Genomic DNA, 7,190 nt, shown 5'->3' on the forward strand with positions numbered 1-7,190 from the left:
AGCCAGTGTAGGGATTGGCAGAGGGGGGCGGGGGATGGAAGCCAGTGCAGGGATTGGCAGAGGGAGGATGCAGACACTGAGCGGTTGGTAAGGTGAATGAGTCTGGCAGCTGCATTCAGATAGACTGAAGGGGGGAGGAGCCTGTGTAGTGGTAGGCCAATGATGATGATAAATGTCGTTTACCATTTTGTTTTTTTATTTTAAAATTGAACATTTGATTCCAACCCCATTCACTGTTAGAATTTGGGGGAAATTTTCCATTGCACACATTTTTTCTCTCTCACTGCAGTAGAGATGCACCGATACCGATATTCCAGTACTCGTGAAAATCCCCCGATACTAAGCACCGATACCGGAGCTTGACATGATGATAAATGTCGTTTACCATTTTGTTTTTTTATTTTAAAATTGAACATTTGATTCCAACCCCATTCACTGTTAGAATTTGGGGGAAATTTTCCATTGCACACATTTTTTCTCTCTCACTGCAGTAGAGATGCACCGATACCGATATTCCAGTACTCGTGAAAATCCCCCGATACTAAGCACCGATACCGGAGCTTGACATTTAAAAAAAAACACCAGCCATTGCTGTAGGGTCCCGCGCTTTGCACGGGACCCCACGGCAACCTTCTGCGGACATTGTGGTGCTGTAAGCTTACAGCGACGGTGGCACATCTCCTCCACCTCCATCCTGTGGATGCCCGCTGCCCGCCTCCGGACGCCTGGTGAGACGCCGCAAGGCCCTCCTAAGACACCGCACAGCTCACCTGAAAGCCTGCATAGCCCACCTGAGACCCTGGAGACATCATGCCACCACTCCGGAGCAACAGAGTATGTAGCTTCCTTTTATTCTGCATTGCTTTATAATGAATTGCTGGGATTAGTAGTCCTCTATAGCTGGTGGTATTCTGCATTGCTATATAATGTATTGCTGGTATTTGTAGTCCTCTATAGCTGATGGTATTCTGCATTGCGATATATGTATTGCTGGTATTTGTAGTCCTCTATAGCTGATGGTATTCTGCATTGCGATATATGTATTGCTGGTATTTGTAGTCCTCTATAGCTGATGGTATTCTGCATTGCGATATATGTATTGCTGGTATTTGTAGTCCTCTATAGCTGATGGTATTCTGCATTGCGATATATGTATTGCTGGGATTAGTAGTTCTCTATAGCTGATGGTATTCTTCATTGCTATATAATGTATTGCTGGGAATTGTTGGCCTCTATAGCTGATGGTTTTCTGCATTGCTGTATAATGTATTGCTAGGATTTGTAGTCCTCTATAGCTGGTGGTATTCTGCATTGCTATATAATGTATTGCTGGGATTAGTAGTCCTCTATGGCTGGTGGTATTCTGTATTGCTATATAATATATTGCTAGGATTTGTAGTCCTCTATAGCTGGTGGTATTCTGCATTGCTATATAATATATTGCTAGGATTTGTAGTCCTCTATAGCTGATGGTATTCTGCATTGCTATATAATGTATTGCTGGGATTTGTAGTCCTCAATAGATGGTGGTATTTGGCATCGCTATATAATGTAATACTGGGATTTGTAGTCCTCTATAGCTGATGGTATTCTGCATTGCTATTTAATGTATTGCTGGGAATTGTTGTCCTCTATAGCTGATGGTATTCTGCATTGCTGTATAATGTATTGCTGAGATTAGTAGTCCTCTATAGCTGGTATTCTTCATTGCTATATAATGTATTGCTGGGAATTGTTGTCCTCAATAGATGGTGGTATTCGGCATCGCTATATAATGTAATGCTGGGAATTGTAGTCCTCTATAGCTGGTGGTATTCTGCATTGCTATATAATGTATTGCTGGGATTTGTAGTCCTCTATAGCTGGTGGTATTCTGTATTGCTACATAATGTATTGCTGGGATTTGTAGTCCTCTATAGCTGATGGTATTCTGCATTGCGATATAATATATTCCTGGGATTAGGAGTCCTCTATAGCTGGTGGTATTATTCTGCATTGCTATACAATGTATTGCTGGGATTTGTAGTCTCTCCACAGCTTGGAATCAGTGGCAGAACTAGCAGGGTGGCAGGGGTTGCAGCTGCGACCGGGCCCTGACACTCCACCACTGTCCTAAAAACATTAGTATGTATTGTTTAGAAAAACTGTCACATGACACTAAACAAAGTATCGGTAATTGGTATCGGCGAGTACTTCAGGAAAAGTATCAGTACTCGGTCAGGAAAAAATGGGATCGGTGCATGCCTACGCTGCAGTCATAAGCAATTGTCGATTTGACCCCCATTACCGATTAAAAGATCGAATGACCATTCCAAAAACAAGTTCTTTTGAACCAAATTCTACCGGCGTGCGGCCATCTTTATTCTGCAGGTCGCAAGTTATGTTTTATGCTACAAAAATACATTAAAAGGTGAACTGCGCCCGGGCCACAAATCGGCGGTGAACGCACATCATATCAGCACGAGGGCCGCCGCTTAACCAAAACCAATCTGAGCTCGCGGCCGATGATGAACACAAAGCAAATGGATTATTTTAGGATACAATGGTAGCCTGATCTGCTTCCGTACGCCGAGATTAAGAGGCATTATGGCCATTAGTGGCACGATCAGGCAATACAGAGCAATTCCCCGCCAGGAGCTTCCATTAGGGGCGGATGAGCAACTCAGATAATGTTCCGACCATCCAGTTGGATAATTGTTTGGATAATGATTGCCATCTTGAAGCACTTTATTAGCCATAGAATAAGTGAAACGTCAGAATCATTTCTCCTTGAGTGAAGGTTTCCGGGGCCATCATTCCGGAGCAATGCAGGGTGACTTATGACCGAGGAGCGACTGGCTCAAGGTGGTGGAAGTGAAAATCCAGTTTTGTCAAGAGAACATAAACCGGGAAAAATAAAATAAAATAAAAAAATACACACACACACACACACACACACATATACATTTCTCTCTTTATATATATAAAATTTATATTATTTATTTAAAAAGGCAAACAAATAAATAAATATATATTTATTTATTTTTGCCTTAAGGGGTCCGGTGACATCGATGTCCGTGACATCACCGGGACTCCCGGGAAGCCGGCCGAGAGGTTAGTGTTTTCATTAGCGATCAAAATAATTTTAATCGATTAAAAAGTTTAACGATTAATCGAGAAATTGATCTTTAATTTCCACAGCCCTAATATCCATCTATATATAAAATATATCTGTGTGTCCAGGAGGATGCCAGACAATTTCTCATTGATAAAGAAGGAGTCTATTCTGCTTCGCACTTCTGCAAAGGAGACAAATTACTTTCTCCAGGCTTGACATAGCTCAAGCCGTGCGTTCATTGTGAATGGGCTGCCAACGCACAAGAACAGACCAAAAAAAACTGACATACAGCATTTTTTCTGACGCTGCGTGCCATTGGGTAGAGATTGGGCAGCGGCTACAGATGTACGTCATGGATGGTATGTCACGGCCCCAATGCTCTCCACACACATTACAATCCGCTATAGGTCTACCACCAATATGTAGCATCTGTAGGACTGGATACGCACTGATCTGATAGCTGGGGTGCGCAGCAATGCATGTGTGTTGGAGCTGCGTTCCTCTAATGCACTGGGGTATCGTTCCAAATAAATGACATCGCAATACGCAACACAATAGTGTGAATAGGCTGCAAGTGCGCCAGAATGGTGAATGTATCATTTCTGTATCAGGTACTTCTGGTTATGGGAGCGCTGGGGGGAAGCTGAGGGGTTAATGAACAGGAATGTGCGGGAAAGTGCTGCATAATGGCTGCAATGGTCCCTAACATCAGTGGCAGCAGCAAGGAAGAAGCAGAGCTAAAAGTCTACAAAGGTCCACTGATGCATACTGGAACATTGCACTCTGCTCAGCACTGGTGTATACTGGGACATTGCTCTCTGCTCAGCACTGGTGTATACAGGGACATTGCACTCTGCTCAGCACTGGCGCATACTGGGACATTGCACTCTGCTCAGCACTGGCGCATACTGGGACATTGCACTCTGCCCAGCACTGGTGTATACTGGAACATTGCACTCTGCTCAGCACTGGTGTATACTGGGACATTGCACTCTGCTCAGCACTGGTGTATACTGGAACACCGCAGTCTGCCCAGCACTGGTGTATACTGGGACATTGCACTCTGCTCAGCACTGGTGTATACTGGAAAACCGCAGTCTGCTCAGCACTGGTGTATACTGGAACATTGCAATCTGCTCAGCACTGGTGTATACTGGAACATTGCACTCTGCTCAGCACTGGTGTATACTGGAACATTGCACTCTGCTCAGTACTGGTGCATATTGGAACATTGCAATCTGCTCAGCACTGGTGTATACTGGGACATTGCACTCTGCCCAGCACTGGTGTATGCTGGAACATTGCACTCTGCTCAGCACTGGTACATTGCAATCTGCTCAGCACTGGTGTATACTGGGACATTGCACTCTGCTCAGCACTGGCGCATACTGGGACATTGCACTCTGCTCAGCACTGGCGCATACTGGGACATTGCACTCTGCTCAGCACTGGCGCATACTGGGACATTGCACTCTGCTCAGCTCTGGTGTATACTGGGACATTGCACTCTGCTCAGCACTGATGCATACTGGAACATTGCACTCTGCTCAGCACTGGTGCATACTGGAACATTGCACTCTGCTCAGCACTGGTGCATGCTGGAACATTGCAATCTGCTCAGCACTGGTGCATACTGGGACATTGCACTCTGCCCAGCACTGGTGTATGCTGGAACATTGCACTCTGCCCAGCACTGGTGTATACTGGAAAATTGCACTCTGCTCAGCACTGGTACATTGCACTCTGCTCAGCACTGGTGTATACTGGGACATTGCACTCTGCTCAGCACTGGTGCATACTGGAACATTGCACTCTGCTCAGCACTGGCGCATGCTGGAACATTGCAATCTGCTCAGCACTGGTGCATACTGGGACATTGCACTCTGCCCAGCACTGGTGTATGCTGGAACATTGCACTCTGCCCAGCACTGGTGTATACTGGAAAATTGCACTCTGCTCAGCACTGGTACATTGCACTCTGCTCAGCACTGGCGCATACTGGGACATTGCACTCTGCTCAGCACTGGTGTATACTGGAACATTGCACTCTGCTCAGCACTGGTGCATACTGGAACATTGCACTCTGCTCAGCACTGGTGCATACTGGAACATTGCACTCTGCTCAGCACTGGTGCATGCTGGAACATTGCAATCTGCTCAGCACTGGTGCATACTGGGACATTGCACTCTGCCCAGCACTGGTGTATGCTGGAACATTGCACTCTGCCCAGCACTGGTGTATACTGGAAAATTGCACTCTGCTCAGCACTGGTACATTGCACTCTGCTCAGCACTGGCGCATACTGGGACATTGCACTCTGCTCAGCACTGGCGCATACTGGGACATTGCACTCTGCTCAGCACTGGCGCATACTGGGACATTGCACTCTGCTCAGCTCTGGTGTATACTGGGACATTGCACTCTGCTCAGCACTGATGCATACTGGAACATTGCACTCTGCTCAGCACTGGTGCATACTGGAACATTGCACTCTGCTCAGCACTGGTGCATGCTGGAACATTGCAATCTGCTCAGCACTGGTGCATACTGGGACATTGCACTCTGCCCAGCACTGGTGTATGCTGGAACATTGCACTCTGCCCAGCACTGGTGTATACTGGAAAATTGCACTCTGCTCAGCACTGGTACATTGCACTCTGCTCAGCACTGGTGTATACTGGGACATTGCACTCTGCTCAGCACTGGTGCATACTGGAACATTGCACTCTGCTCAGCACTGGCGCATGCTGGAACATTGCAATCTGCTCAGCACTGGTGCATACTGGGACATTGCACTCTGCCCAGCACTGGTGTATGCTGGAACATTGCACTCTGCCCAGCACTGGTGTATACTGGAAAATTGCACTCTGCTCAGCACTGGTACATTGCACTCTGCTCAGCACTGGCGCATACTGGGACATTGCACTCTGCTCAGCACTGGTGTATACTGGAACATTGCACTCTGCTCAGCACTGGTGTATACTGGAACATTGCACTCTGCTCAGCACTGGCGCATACTGGAACATTGCACTCTGCACAGTATAAAAGTCAAAATCACATTGTTCTGCAGTTATCACACAGGAAAGACTCACCATCCGGGTCAGAGAACTCCCAGTGACCGGTTATAGATAAATGATCAATATCTGCAGTGTGATTAATTAATCCCCAGCTGAGGGGCTCATCACACCTATACAGACCACCTGACTACAAACCGAGCCCACCGATACTACAGACCATCCCTCCCAACTGTCTCTCATCCAGAACCAAATCCCCCCGCCCCTCTCTGCTCCTCAGTTGTCCCTCTTTTGGGTCGGATGTTCAAATATCTATGAAATGTTCTACATAACAACCAGAAGTGTTTATTCTGCACCAGAACCTTCATCTCATCTCTGAATTATCTTGTTTGCTATTTGGGAAAAACATTATAAGGAAAAGTCATTCTGAAAAAAAAATGGGGTTTAATGGATCATTTTTATCATATAAATTCTTAATGGTCCGCATGACTGGGGGCATGGCAGGGGTGTGTCCATTGCCTATATATATCCGGGGGCATGGCAGGGGTGTGTCCATTGCCTATATATATCCGGGGGCATGGCAGGGGTGTGTCCATTGCCTATATATAACTGAGGGTGTGACAGAGGTGTGTCCATTGCCTATATATAACTGAGGGTGTGACAGAGGTGTGTCCATTGCCTGTATATAACTAGGGGTGTGGCCATTGTCTATATTTAACTAGGGGTGTGGCAGGGGTCTGTCCATTGCCTATCTATACATGGGGGTGTGGCAGGGGTGTGTCCATTGCTTATATATAACTGGGGGCAGGGCAGGGTTTTGTCCATTCTCTATATATACCTGGGGGCGTGCCAGGGTGTGTGTCTATTGCCTATATATAACTGGGGGCATGGCAGGGGTGTGTCCATTGCCTATATATAACTGGGGGTGTGGCAGAGGTGTGTCCATTGCTTGTATATAACTGGGGATGTGGCAGGGGTGTGTCCATTGTCTATATTTAACTAGGGGTGTGGCAGGGGTGTGTCCATTGTCTATATTTAACTAGGGGTGTGGCAGGGGTCTGTCCATTGCCTATATATA

Source organism: Nanorana parkeri, unplaced genomic scaffold (assembly GCF_000935625.1).
Source record: "Nanorana parkeri isolate BGI_ZX_2015 unplaced genomic scaffold, ASM93562v1 scaffold622, whole genome shotgun sequence".
Lineage (NCBI taxonomy): Eukaryota > Metazoa > Chordata > Amphibia > Anura > Dicroglossidae > Nanorana > Nanorana parkeri.